This window comes from Aquarana catesbeiana, linkage group LG09 (assembly GCF_042186555.1).
Source record: "Aquarana catesbeiana isolate 2022-GZ linkage group LG09, ASM4218655v1, whole genome shotgun sequence".
In the NCBI taxonomy this organism is placed as follows: domain Eukaryota; kingdom Metazoa; phylum Chordata; class Amphibia; order Anura; family Ranidae; genus Aquarana; species Aquarana catesbeiana.
The window spans coordinates 123,116,767-123,132,782 of NC_133332.1; the positions used below are offsets into that span (position 1 = coordinate 123,116,767).

A 16,016-nucleotide genomic window follows, 5' to 3' on the forward strand; every position below is an offset into this window, starting at 1 on the left:
TGCAGCCATTCACAGTGAAAAGCTGCTGCTTCCTCATCAGACCCTGAGACAAGATTTGTCCAAGTTACATAAAAAGTATTACTGCTCATGATCTGACGTTCGCAGTGATACCTCACATGTGTGGGATGATCGCTGTTCACATGCGTGCAGGGCCGACATGTGTATCCGCCTTTGTGTGCAACAGTTTTTAACACTGTTCCTTTAATTTTTTTTATTTAATCACTATTATTGCTGTTTATTGCTGTTACAAGGAATCTAAACATCCTTGTGACAGCAATAGGTGTGTGACAGGTACTATTTAGGGAGAGATCTGGGGTTTATAAAACACCAGATCCCTCCTCTGCAATTAAAATCGTTCAAAACATGAGATCAGTGTTTTTGAATGCTTTCGATTTTTAAAACTGGTGCTGATGGTTAACGAGTAAACCAGAAGTGATGTCATGTCCTCGCTTGCGATTTTCTGTCTGGCCAGCCGGTAGACGCACTGACTGGTCGTTCGGGTCTCCTGTTGGGATGGGAGAGCCTGAAAGAGTCGGGTACCTCCTCCCGCTGCTTATAATAACAATCAAGCAGCTAGTAAGGCACTCCAATTTCTACTACAAGAGAACCGACCGCCATCTCTGCCTGGGGGTTGCCCCCCCCCCCCAAAAAAAAATGCCACCTGAGGCACACGCCTTATTTTCCTCTCGGTAGATATGCCCCTGATACTAACAGAGCTATAGTCACTTTTGACAACATCAGATCATGATCTATTGTCACCTAAGAAAACATGCTGCAAAGTTATCCCTGACTTAATACTGATTTTAATTGTTAACATGTATACAGTGAATAGATTATTAAGAAGAAGCAATTTTTTTTTTGGTAGGAGAAAACAGTCTTTGAAACTAAGACTTCATTCAAACGGCCAATTCTTCCATGGTGCAGCAGGTATACTGGAAATATCTGTGGATGGGAGCCCTAGTGATTGTGGAGAGCTGAGGGTAGGGAGCCAGTTCAAGCCAATGACAGGCTGACCAGAGCTGTGACTGTCTGAAACTGTAAGCAAGTACAGTATAGGCATATATCTGCACATAGAGTAGTTACAATCTGTTTGCATCCAGGGATGATCATCTGTCCGTAATTGCATATAGCCACTTGATGTGCAGACACTTGCTTACAGTGGCAGACAATCAGCACGTCATTGACTTGTACAGGTTTCATGACCGCGGCTGTCTGCAAACACCTGGGCTTCCAGCCACACATATCCCTACCAAACTATGACCAATTTGGTAATGTGTTGAGGCCTCTGTGTTGGTTATATCTTGTTTTAAACCTCTTTGGTGGAATAAGTCCCTCATTTATCACTGACCTTGATTTCTCTGTTCCTTTAACAGTTTTGGAGAGTTGCCCTTGGCAATGCCTTTGGGCTACAACATTGACACGCTATATGGGAAAGTACCTTTTTGCAATTTAGATGAATTCACATTATATAACCTGGGCTAGTCAAAGCACTTTTATTTCAAATAGCAATGCAGTGTCGGAGGTGCAGTCCTCAAAGAAGGTTTTGGGCCAGATCCTATTCATTGTCACTCCCAGTTTACACCCACTTTGCTTTTTGCTGTCTCTTACACTCACTTGTAATATGTAGAGTGACAAGCAGAGAAGTTCCAATTACATAAGAACAGAGTTTTGGAGGAGAACAGTATTGAGCTTGGTCAGAATGCAGGGGTGATTTCCAGCTTGTCTTCTGTACTTGGTACATTACCAAGTGAAAAGTGCACATTGGATATCTCATTGTTCTATGCATCTCAACAGTGTTTTCCAGCCCAGTATATTGCCAGTACCTTTTTGTCCTCTGATACAAGAAAGTTTGGATGCATGGACAATAAATAGTACCCCCTTGAACAAGGGCTCAATTGCCATTGCAGCACCTGTAACCTTTACTCCTACACCTCAGTACCCCACTCTTACAAACATTTATTATTTATTGGATAAGTAGAGCTTGTGATCTGTCATAGTGACATTATTTCACGTAGTAGCCTTCATTTTTAGAAATAAATATTTAGGTGGCATCTTTTCAGATGTTAACAATTATGCACATTATATATCAAAAGCCCAAGCCACTGAAATTGTCAGTAGAAATGTCCAAGTGGTTGAAACAGAAAACTATCCAATGGTCAGAGAGCCACACAACCCCTGTTCACCTGGCATGTACTGTATATAGTCACTTGTCTGACATTTTCCCCAATATTGCCTCTGTAACAGTACCACTTGGCGCCAGAATTACTCTGTTCATTTCTGTTCATTCAGCAGAGATAAATGGAAAATTTGACATTATTTTCCAACCTGTTGGTACTCTTGTAAAGCAGACAAGGGTGTACTGATGTTATTTTTTTCCTCCATATTTAACCTCCCTGGCGGTATGATTATTTCAGATTTTTGCGTCTCAAAGCGATACAATTATTTTGCATAGAAATTTGCCGTTTTATATTGTAGGTCTGTAATTCTTAGCAATAACACACTTAGATCTGTCCATCAAGAGTCTAGTAGATATCCCGGGTATGTGGAAGTTTGAAACACAAAATCATAAATTATAAAATAATAAATAAATATGAATAATTAAAAAAAATAATAATAATAAAATAAATTTCCCCACGATTCACTATCTCTCAATTCTGCAAGTGTTCTAATTTACTATCGCTGTTTTCTAGCTGGTCTAAAGCCACTTTTGACGTAAAGGGACACTTTTTGGTTGCTATGGACAATCTCAAGTTTCCAGGCAGAAAGAACAGTATATATAATATAAAACTGCATGTAGGGCAAGGGCCAAAGCACTGGGGACAAAAGGGATGTGAAATAATTTCATACAGTACTGTAATCTGTAAGATTATAGTACTGTATGTGTTATGATTTTTAAATTTTTTTGAATTTGCCACCAGGCTCCGCCCCCATGCGTTGTGACGATCGCAGGGAACGGAGCCTGGCACAGAGAGGCTTCGGGCAGAGGACAGCGCGGGGGGACATCACAGGATCCTGGAGACAAGGTAAGTAACCTGCACCAGGATCCTGAGATGTAATCTCAAGTGTGGCTTGGGGTTACCGCTAATGGTGCTTAAATTTAACCCCGAGCCACACTCGGGAATACCGTCAGGGAGGCTATGGAACATACTTGTTCATATCATTCAACAATTTCTGTATAGATATAACTAACATTTAAGACTTTGCTACCTACTAAAAATTAAATAAAAGAGCAATGAGAATGATTAATAAGCAGTAACCCATGGAATCAAACCTAAAATGATCTTTTAAAGTGTTTGTTAGCCTAAAAAAATTAAAAAAACGTATCCTGTTCCTTCAAAGCATGTTATACAGCACAATGCTTGTGCTGTGTAATTTGGCCCCCTGTATCACCTGAAATACCTGTCTGATCCTGCCTCGTTCTGCCCTCCCCCTGTAAACTGACCATGGTTTATCACGGCTGCTAAACCCTGACACCGTGGTCAGTTTACATGCCTCCATCATCCACTGCGTCCCCTGTCCTCTCCTTGTCCTCTCCCCCGCTGTCCCTGCTTGCCAGCTCCATGTCCGTGCCCGCCCCCTCCTGTCCTGCTGTTGAAATTATTGTTCCTTTTTTTAAACTACCCTCTCTGTTTATTAATGTAATCTGCCCCAGTGTCTGTGCCTTATAAAAAAAATGCAGCTATATAACGCATTTCAGAGCACTGCCAGACTACTGGCTGGCTCTCCCCTCCTCCTTATAAGGCACAGACACTAGGGCAGATTACATTAATAAACAGAGAGGATAGTGAAAGGTTTACATAGTGGGTTATCAACCACTTTAATGATTTGACCACAAAAAATGAATAATGAAGTCTGATTGGTTGCTTCTGTACTATGCATTCCCATGGTGAAAAAGCTAGTTTTTGTTTATGAAAATTGTTTACAAAATGGCGGCTGATGGAAAACATACCGTCTCAATGCGCTACTCAGTGATTGCTTGGAGCAAATATTTGATACTTCTCAAAATATTTGTATACGATCACCTCACTATGCAACATAAATCTTTGCAAGACAGGGAAATAACTGCACTAGAAGAGTGAATAGCAATAACAGCAGAATGTGTCAGCTGAAAGCAACTGATTTCAGTTAACTTGTCTATTATTTGCTGGTTACAGTAACTTACAAGCCTACACTGCAAATTCAAATAAGGAACTGAATCAGTTTGCCCTGTTGGTGAAATGAGTGGGTTTACTAAGAACAAAATGTAAGTAAAAGATAACAGAGCACTCATACCTGTCACCACCAGGGTGCACACTAAAACAGGAGAAGGCAAAGCCCAGGTAACATTACACAAAGCAAATTCACTTATTTTTGACATGTTTATTTTTTTGTCAGTGTTTGTACTCGGAGTGGACGTATTAGAAGCAATGCATGCAAAATCACAGACAAGATTTCAGCAAGAAACTGTTCAAGAGAATGGTTTGCTGCATTATGTTCTTCTAGTTCACAGCCCTAAAAGTGATAGCAAAAATGCATCAAAACATGCTTCAGTGTGATGTATAAAAGCACAGCAGGATGATGTGCTTTCAGGAAAGGGGCACCGTGATTGGACTGGGGCTTTCTTGATTGACATGAGCTTAGTTTAGTTTAGGGAAGACACGCAAACCTTCACAGCTTGATCTCTTTTCTAAAATATATCACACTATCCTTTGAAAAGTGCTGCACGATAGAAGAAAATAACATTCAACAGTCTGCTTTATCAATTGGAGATATTCATTTGAAATGCAGGCAAAACTAAATGAAGAAAAAAAATGTTATTTTCCAAAAATAGCAATAATTACATGTATTTTACAATAATTTTTACAAAAAAGTGCCATGCATTAAAAAAATGGATTTTTCACATTAGGGCACATATTGCAAAAATCCATCTGAAGGGAAACTTTGAAGCCAATTCAGAGTAATGATTCTTCTTGTTGGATAATCCTTGGAGTCGAATAGTGTAGAGAAATGTGTTATGTTTGCTTTGAGAATGACGGAAAGAAGTGTGTCTTCAATTATTATGATTTTTTATCAGTACAATATTTCATTTTTCTGCCAAAAACATGTGTGCATTGTCAGTTTTCTTGCAAATACACAGAAACACACAGTGGTATCCTCTGTTCTTTAATTTTTTCTGCATCAGATCAGGCTGCTGGTCATGTGACTTGTGATACCAGTTTTGTGTAAAATAATACAAATTAACCCAATATATTTAAAAGATCCATTTAAATGTGAAGTGGTTATTTTCAGACATAATACTTTGTTTATTTTTAATTAAGACATTAAAGAAAATGTTTTACTGTGTGATCAGGTTAATTTTACAAGAGAGGGAAATTAGTAGACTGAATGCAAGCTTTAAAAAAAATATGAAAAAAAAGAAATGTCAAATGTACTAAGATAGTTTCCAATATGTCACCCTATCTCTTTAAAGGGGTCATTGGGTCAAGGCGAAGGTCAGAGTGTCTTAGGTGTTGAAAGGAAATAGGTTTTATGATCTGGGCTAAATTTAAACAACAGAATAACGGGACTAACAGGATTAAAGTCAGACAAATACTAATTGACCAGTGTTGTCATTGTGAGTTGCGACTAATTAAAGCCCTTCAACTTCAGCTTTTTTGTAAGGATTTATGTTTAATGACTGCCACTAAAAAGTAAAAAAAAAAAAATAACTTATGATATGGATAGCAAAAAAATATTCAACAAGCTTTATTAGTGTTTAGTAGTCAAATGCATTACAATTCCAGCTATAAAATGCTGCAATCTTTGTATATTAGAGGTTCATGATTGATAGCTAAGACTTTAATTAAAATTTAAGGCAGCTTTAAATATGAAAAGGTATCTTTCATGGTAGATAAACATATGTTAATGACTTAACTAAATTTGCTCTCATCAAGACGTTCACAGTCAAAGGGTGAATTGTTAGCTTTTGAATGGTTAAAGAGGTATACAATCTAATAGCAAGGTAGGTTCATTTATATGCAGTGGTTTCCAGAAGCTACCTGCTGTTACTCACTTTTCTGGTTTTCTTTTGTTCTGATTTACAAGAAGGCAAAGGTGTCAGTCAGTCAACCAGTGTAAAAAAAAGTTTTGCACTTTCTTTTCAAAGAAGTAACATTGGATAATATGCCTTTCCCCAGAATACAGTTGTCCCAATTTTGTTTTTACTTACATTTACCTGACACCGATTGGAATTTTTAAAAGCATATAGATGCTCCAGAGTCATGTGCAAAAATAATTATGTCAGCAAAATACACTACATTATTCTATATCCACGTCGATATACATTTATTGTAACTTGTATAAAATTCTGATATCCACTTTTAATTTTCAGTGTAAAATTATTACTTGACATAATTTAAATATTTTTATATATATATATATATATATATATATATATATATATATATATATATATATATATATATATATATATATATATATATATCTTAGATTGTAAGATCTAAGGAACAGGGCCCTCTGATTCCTACTGTATTAAAGTGTATTGTATTTGTACTGTCTACCCTCAAGTTGTAAAGCGCTACGTAAACTGTTGGCGCTATATAAATCCTGTATAATAATATATATATATATATATATATATATATATATATATATATATATATTTCACAAAACAGAAAACAGAATATGTAGATGTATTCTAAAATATATTTCTCATAATATTTATTTTAAGTATACATAAATAGCATATTGTTTGCCTTCTACAGTAATTACTAAAAATAAGAATAATGAACTGCACTATAAAATATGTGCAGCATGTATTTATTAAGAGGCAATTTGCTAAAATGTTCACATTTTATAGTAAATAGAATGACCCAGGTGCTTCTAAACTCAAAGCGCTCCTTTTTTTAATCACTCTTTTTATAATTTTCATGTTTGTGATATGTTTTTGTGTGCATGTTTCTGTATGTATTATGCAGAGGTGAGGGAATTCCGCAATTTGTTTGTAGCTGCATGCATTAAAAGCACCTTTAGTGCATTTTTCATATGAAACTATTCATCCCTCTGGAAGAGGCATATGCTGGAAACCACTAACATGCTAAACTGCAACAAGGAGTATTTGATAGAAATGTAGCACACAAATGCATAGGGAAATTGTATACATATTTTGTTGTGCTTCAGCTACAGTTTAAAGAGTAGGAGAGGGCACTTAGTGCAAAAGTTTAAATTGACCATTTCTCTAATACCTTTTTGTTTTTTCCTTGAAATTTCCCCCAGAATGTTTGCTGGAAAGAAATATAAACTTGTTAACATACATAGTAATATCCTTACAATAAATTAATTTATCTACCTAGTATTACTCTCCTTTAAAACTATGAGGGATCTAATGATAAAGATTTAAACTTCATATCTACATGGACTATACACACACACCCACACACATAGATGCACACCTGTATAAAAAAATATCAACAAGGAAAGCCTTTATATATGTGCAAATAAGCATGGTTTGGCAAAAAGGATTTTTAAGAATTTCAAGTAGCAATAGCAATATAAAGAATTTAAAGACAGAAAAATGCAGAAATATTTCCACTAAAAAATGTGTAACCTTATTGTATCCAGAAAGAATGTTGGCAAGTAATAAATAGCACACTAAATTAATCTGCCTACTGGCTTCCTTAAATTTTTTTGAACACAAACAAGTTTTTTAACTGACAATGGACCTAGGGGATCTCCACACCCATGAAAGAACAGCGCCGATTTTACTAGCACAAAAGCTAAGACTCTGGCACAAGTCTTGCACTTCTCTTGATGGAGAGACTTAGCCTGTTTTCCTGGGGGATTTCAACCTTTCATGCGCACAATCAGGCGGCTTACCACATGGTCCAAAGAAGACCTCAATTGCTCAAGGGACCCTTTTGATTGCTTATGTACGAGACTGTGTAATTTTCTACCAGAACCCAGGTCATATGAAGTGGAAGTGAGCTGCAACAGTGGAAAATTACTATCTAAGTTGACATATTTTGGCTAGAAAGCATTGCTTTGTTTAACAAACATACCAGATTTTTTAATTGTTTGGCCTGATTCAAAAAATCTTTGTGACAGAATATAAGCAATTACAAGCACTACAGCGAGCCACAAAGTGCATAGTGAATAGATAAGTTTTGTTTCCTTCCTTCCTTCCTTCCTTCCTTCCTTCCTTCCTTCCTTCCTTCCTTCCTTCCTTCCTTCCTTCCTTCCTTCCTTCCTTCCTTTCCTTCCTTCCTTCCTTCCTTCCCACTCTATGGATGATTTACAAAATCTGGAGCAAAACTTTAGCAGTTAACCAAAATGGCCTACGTGCTTTAATTTTTCAAAAGCTGCAAGGAATCTTGGTTGATGAGTATTCTGATCCATATTTGCTCTGGTATTTTTTGCTCCAGGTATTGTAAATCAGGCTTTCTGCCTCTCTGTATCTGTCTGTCTCTCTCTTTCCACATTTTCATGTCTTCTTTTTTAAATTTTTTTTGTTAGGGCATCCAGTCAATAAAGTTTAAAGTAATATAGTGGTGCATGCCTAACTTTCTACTTTAGGAAAGCATGATATTTCTATGTCATTCTTGTTTGAGAAGCTCACACTTCTCTTTTAATGCAACTCTTTTAATGGTAATGAAAGAAATGAATAGGTGTTGTATTAAACCAGCAATTATTTTTTTCCAATACCATATATATTTATAATAAATGAGTGTAAATATTAAAAAAACTGTAGGCACAAGTATGATCAACAAAGTAAATATTCTATGTTGTGTAATCTTATTTTGCTGTCTGTAAGCTGAGACTATGAAGGTGGGTGGTACCGTGATTGGTTCTGGTAATTCCCCTAATATTTTTTAAATGCATTTTTACTGCAAAATTCAACAATGTGGGAAATAAATACAAGCTTGTCAAATGTAGTCTTTATTAGGTTTAGGTTTGCTTATATAACATGATGCAATGTAAAAAACATGTTTGACGCAAATCTATATATGGTGACGATTAACACAGCTGCACTTGCAGTCATTTTTATATAAATCTTACTAGCATGTACATGTTTAGGTGTCTTTCTGCTCCCGGACTGTAACTTCCGTTAAGGGGAGGGATTAAGCAGAATAATCCAATGGGCTTTGTAAAGTCTTGCAGAATATACATTTATGCAGGGTAGCAATGTCTGGCACTGCTGGTTGGCAGCATCAGAACTATACCTTCAGTTCCAACCAGGGCACTAATATGATAGAGTTTTTATATTATTCCACGTTTGAATAGGTATCTTTGGGTGCACTCATCACAGCAACACAGATCTTGTGCTGATATATTGAATGACTTCACTCTAAACAGTGTGTAACAGTGATTCCATTACTTGTAGTAGGGACATTATACTGTAAGCTCTACAGTGGCAAGGACTAAATGCACTACATTGCACTTTATATTGGCATTGTGTAATATATATATATATATATATATATATATATATATATATATATATATATATATATATATATATACATATGTATAGATTTATAATAATATATATATATATAGGTATGCCTCATGCTAATAGTACAAATCAACAGATAGCTTGAAACATCAGCGATAACATTCAGAAGTATTTCTATCTGCTGCATTTAGTTTTTTAGTAAAAACATGTCTTTTTATGATTCTATATGTGTTGTTATGTTTTATAAGGTTAAATGTCATGATTACTTACATTTATTAAGATTCCAAGCTCTTTAATTTAGAAATATGTGTTGCATCTGTGTACTGCTGTAAACAATGTAGTGTGTCATATGTGTAACATGGAGATATGTATTTGAAATACATAGGGTACTGGCCACAGTATTTAAAATGCTAGTTCTTTTTTCTCATGATGTAAATGTTTAAAGGGTGATTTACTAAAGGTATATCTTATCAACCATTCTTGTTTCACTTGACATAGTCTCCAGTTATATAGGCACTCTTTGAAGTGGACCCAGGTTTGCTGGTCTGGAAAAATTGTTATGATAAACCCTAAGAATGACACAATTTCTTTTGAAGCAAAAACCTGTATATGGTTGTCATATAAAGTACATGATATTCCTGGTGGTTGTGCTTAGCCTGGCCCAGCTTCAGCATCAATTTTGTTCCACATTCCAAAGCTGCAAGAGTTAAATAAATCTCTTTTTTGATGGCTCTATTATTTTATTGCATTTTTATGTTGATAGTCTTACATAGCTTAACCCTTTTATTTAGTTTTGCTTACATTTTAAAGACGTAAAAAAGATAACTCACACCCACAAGTTGAAACTGACGTTTGTTTTTCTGATGACCTTTAGGGCTCATTCGCACCAGTGGCCATGTAATACCATGGCCACTGGTGTGCACTCTGAAGGGAGCAGTGCAAATGTATCATAAGTGACACATTCTACTGTTTACTGTATTTTTTTTGACAATTTTATTGATATGTCACAAGTTAACATTTCATGCATTTATATTTAAACATTTGGTTGCAACACTACATTGAAAAACAGTAATGCATGTCCAATTTTGTTCAACACACACCACTGCAGTGTGGTGGTTTGAACTGAACTCGTAAGACTCAAGGAAAAGTACCTTGTCTATATGCTAGAACTGCATTGGCCAAGGCTGTCTAGTACAGCCATATGGCGTGACCAGGCCCTTAAAAAGCAGTTGTGTCAGTGTTGTATATGCCTCTTTTGACCAACCTAGTTGGTCATAAACAGTTATCAAGTATGATAGGCAATGAGTGAATTGTTACTCACTGCTTGGACTGTGGGCTGCCAGGACCTGACACAATCTTCTTCCTGTACTCAGCTGATATATAAATGTAATGCATGCACAGTATCATCCATGCTGCCTTTTCTATAAAAAAATATAAGACATAGGTTGTAATGATTTACCCACCAACTGGATATCTCTGGGTGCAAAAGCAAGTGCCTCTGTCTTCTTAAATGTACTTTAATGTTTATAACCTCCTATATAACCTGACTGCTTCAAGTGATGTCCTACTCTTGAATATTGCCTTCCACTGTCATGCTGTAAGGTAATGGGAAACCAAGACATTTGGATTTCCTTAGGTGCATCGCTGGGACCAGCAGTAATCTTCTCCATCTCAGCCAATATGTAGATGTGGCACATATGCAATGAAAGCATATTTCTCTTTTCTCTGTAGACAAGGAATTGACTGCCATCCATAGAGATTTTCTAACATTTAGTACGTATATAATTATTGCACTCATATTGCACTACATTTGTTTATAGGATGAAACTCCCAAACACAGTGTGCCTGCTTCCTTAAATCACCAATGCATGGGCCAATAGTTCCCCAACTCTCACAAGCATTTCTCAAATTTTTCCTGTCCTGTCACTTGCACATATAAGGTTATGTATGGTCACTATTAAACTGAAAGCTGCATAAGAGCATAGGCACCATGAGCACAAATAAACTTTTGCACTGCTGCCAATCTTTTCTTGCACATATAATTTGCTTGCATAATAGTTTGCATCTACTGCCCTATTAATTTCTCTTGAACCCTCATTGCTAAATAAAATAGTGTTTTTATGAATTATGAAAACATGAGATGCAATATTATAAACATACGTATATAGTAATTTGCATGGCACATGATTGTAGTGCCACATGTACATAAATAAAAACATATATCATGCTATACGTTTAGGGCACAGAAACATTAATTATAAGTGAATGTACACTTCAGGAATATCCACCTATGATTCAGCAGAATCAGCACTTAGATGTACATATGATTTATAAATACATATAATTAAAAAATATATAAATGCGTACATCTCATCATATCTCTTTATCTATGATTTGTAAAGATGTTACACAGAATAATAAATAAGGAAAAAAATAATAACACATATGAGTAATAAATATAACAAATCAAAAAGACAGATAGATCTGTATGTTAAAAGATAGAGGGGATTTATGAAGTATAACACTGGTCAGCAAAGTCTTGCTTACGTCTTAAAGAAAATTTACATTTCAAAGAAAAAAAAGTACTTCCCTAATCTGTACGCATGCTTGATTTGAAGTAACGTGTGTATAGATATTGAAAAAGGTTACATGTTCTTTAAATCATTATATTCATAATGATAAATCATTATGTTAAAATGTAATGTTTGGGTAAACATATGAAAATGTATATATATATATATATATATATTTACATTACATATACATTTACACATACCACAAGGTGAAGAGTGCTTGTTCTATAGCACTAAATACTGTGGGTGTACAGGCAGCGAGCTTAGCTACCCTATGTATAAGTAACTTGGTGCTTGTAGATTCCCCTCAGGGCAAACATCCACTGAAAGGGTCAATAAACTGTGTGTCCCCCTCAAAAGAACTAGCACAATAAAAAGCACCCTCTAGGTCACAGGTCACCTCATCACTGATTGAGATATTCTCAACTTTCTTTTATTCTCTGCTAAACATACCACACACGCAAGAAACACCTAAACAAGAGCAAACCAATCTTAGAGCCAGGGTTTACGTGTGGAACAGAGTGAGTGGAAACCATGTTAGTTTCATAGCTGCACCACAGATATCAGCAGTCAGTGCTTAAACCAGTTTAAAGACCATATCATATGCTGCTAAAGGTATTATAAACTTTATTATAAAATTTGTTTGATTATGACACAATCACATGTTAGAAACATATTGATATAGACGAATAATAGAATATGCTTTGAGACAGGAAGACTGTGTTGTCTGCCTAAAAGACAGAGCACATTAGATGGATTTAACATGTTTAGCACATCAGTGTAAGCCTTTAATATTCCAGCTAATATTCCAATGACTCTGCTATTTAGTCAGATACTAACTCAGTATGCATTACCAATACTGGGTAGGAAAGAGTTTGAGAGAGATCAATAAAATAAAATACTGAAATGTACAAGCAATGTTTATTTTCTGTGGCAATATATCATATTTATCAGTCAATATGCAATTTCTGCGTACTTTGAATATGGACATAATATTCCAAAATAACTACCTAACACACACCACATGTTAGCCATGGATTGTATGTGTAAGCCCTTTAGCGTCAATGGACGACCTTATGATTGAAGATTTTACGTAATCCATCAGATTCATTCTGTAATTCAAGGGAGGCTTCCACAATATTCAATTACCTACATTTCTCACCAAAGCAGATTTTTTTTTAACTTCTTTAGTCAGAGTCATAACATATATTGTAAATCAGGGCAATTTCTCAGTGTTGTTTCAGAAACAATACTAGATGTTTGATAGATATACATTATAGTAGGCCTTAAAGGTTGTCTCATTTTTACCTCAACAGTGCTCCAACCACAAAGGACGTAATGATCAGCTAAACTGACTGACATATTTACAAGTGTTATTTATTTTACTTGAAAGAACCTGTGGTTTACATGGACATTTCTCAGGCTTTCCTTTTTGGAGCTCGCCTCGTGGATGACTAATACCTCTCCGCTGCCTCGCTCACTTTTTTCTATGTCTGCCTTTCTCTTCTTCCTTTATAGATTGACCCATAGACAGTGAATGAATGTTAAGCATCAAGAGTAAGTGTCTACATTCCGTTAGGAAGTCCTGATTTCTTTGTAAGACAAAGTTTTTGTCAACAGTCATTCCTCTCACTTTCTCTTGTCACCCAAGGCCCTGTTTACTTCAATATGTCCCTTCGAAGTTCAAGTGTACATGTGATTAGACTGAACTGATTGACACTAACAATGAAAATGCCTAATTTGTTCCTAGTTTGCCTTTAATTATTTCACAATTACAATACATATACAGATGAACAAGTCATATACACATACACATAAGTTATTAGAATAAGAAAAAAAATATGTAACTTTTAATGTAGACCGGGATTGGGACTGATTATAAATGAGGACAAAGTGATATCCACATATCTAACATACATATTGCCATATAAAAGTATAGCACTAGATAATATTATATATATATATATATATATATATATATATATATATATATATATATATATATATATATATATATATATATATATATATATGAAATAGGCAATACACATTTTTTTTTGTTATAGAAAAAAAAATAACAGCTCATCCAGATAGCTTAATACAATATACTTACGGTATGTATTTTTAATGTTCTGACTGTCAAGTTGTGACCATCTTAATTATATGGATAAAGTGTGTGTGTGTGTGTGTGTGTGTGTGTATGTATATATATATATATATATATATATATATATATATATATATATATATATATGTACATGTCATTTTTTCCTGGTGATTAATTGTAAGGGCTGGTTCACACCAGATGCATTCCAGTGTGTTTTTGTTCTGCATCAAAGATGCATTGACAGTGTTTTAACATGGATTCCAATGGCCCTAGGTCACACCAGTGCAGTGCGTTCCAGAGCAGTCAACAAAAGAAGACCATGTTGTGGTTATTTTGTTTGGAACACATCTGGAACGTGGCAAAACACATAAAAATGCACCAAAGCGAAAATGTCTTCAATTGCCCTCAACTGAGATGAAGACAAAAAAGATGGGGGGAAATGCACTGGAAGGCATCGAAAAAGCATAAAAATGCATCTGAATGCAACAAAATTGCATCAAAAACACTCATACAGAAATGCATCCGGAATGCAGAAATTATGGTGTGAACCAGGCTTAAGTGTACACATACAATACAACATCATATACTACTACTACTACTACTAATAATACTGTTAATATATATATATATATATATATATATATATATATATATATATATATATATTGACTTTTTATGACATGCCAACTTTTAAGCTGTGGCTGTGGTATAAATGATGATATTTCACATTAAAGTATGTATGATATTATAATGACAATGATAATTTACATGAATGAATGATAGTGGATGTAATCCGTATGTTTAGATGAGTGTATTAATCCTTATTTTATAGTAAAGTCACACACACACACACACACACATACAATTCACATACATACCTATATATATCACACATGTACACTTGTACACTTATATGTACACATATATATATGTATATACACATATGTACACATATATATGTACACATGTACACACACACACACACACACACACACACATATATATATATATATATATATATATATATATATATGAAAATATCGTTAAGTTAGTGTTTTTATCACTATGGGTGCTGAATATTGCATTCCACCTCTTTAAAGATCTTATAAAATGTTGAATGACAGAGCATGCATTTTATATTTAAACAAGTGTTTATTTTCACAGAAAAGGTCTTCACACATCTGGATAAATTTACCTCCCAGAAAGGGAAGACATTGGAAAGTAAAACCAGTGTCACAAAACACCACCATATTCAGCTGCAGTTTTTTTTTCTGTTTAACTTGAAAGTAAAGTGTACTGTTATGAAGTGTCAAAAATCGAAGGAGACATTAGGACTACTGCTCAGGCTTCGAAAACAGCAAAGGTCATTTATCCATACTGGTTGCAAGACGACAACTTCGCATACCCTTGACAATATATTTTCACTTGATGGTCTAATTAAATTATGTTCTTTTTCTGTCACAGAATCAAGACAACATATGCCTAGCCTAATGAATTATCTCATCAAAACAATGTTGAGTGTGTACTCATTCACATAAACAGGTAACAAAAAACAGCAATTTGCTTTGGAACAGGCCAATAAACTACTGAAAGGGGATATGTTTGAAAAACTTTGCTGACACCTATGAAAGAACAAGAGAATCACCATAAACCTTTGCGGCTTTCTATAGGAGTCTCTGTGACTAGGGGGGCATTTGAAATGTACTGCATTCACCAAAGGAACATCAAAGCCTAGAACTGCATTGGGATAAGCTTTGCGTCCATCAAAAAAAAAAAAAAAAAAACAAGTTCCCAGGCATTCAAGCTGCAAATGCAGGTTCTCCTGCAGTCCAAAAAATAAGATCTCTACATATCTGCCTCATCCTTGAAGACATGCTATACCACAGTTAAGACTAACAAACATACA

General features: G+C 35.1%; 1 long non-coding RNA gene across 4 annotated transcripts in view; it reads right to left on the minus strand.

Annotated features, from left to right (window-relative positions):
* LOC141108046 (uncharacterized) overlaps positions 1–16,016 on the minus strand; it is a 314,741-nt gene that overhangs the window by 297,480 nt on the left and 1,245 nt on the right. The gene's annotated exons all lie outside the window — the stretch shown is intronic.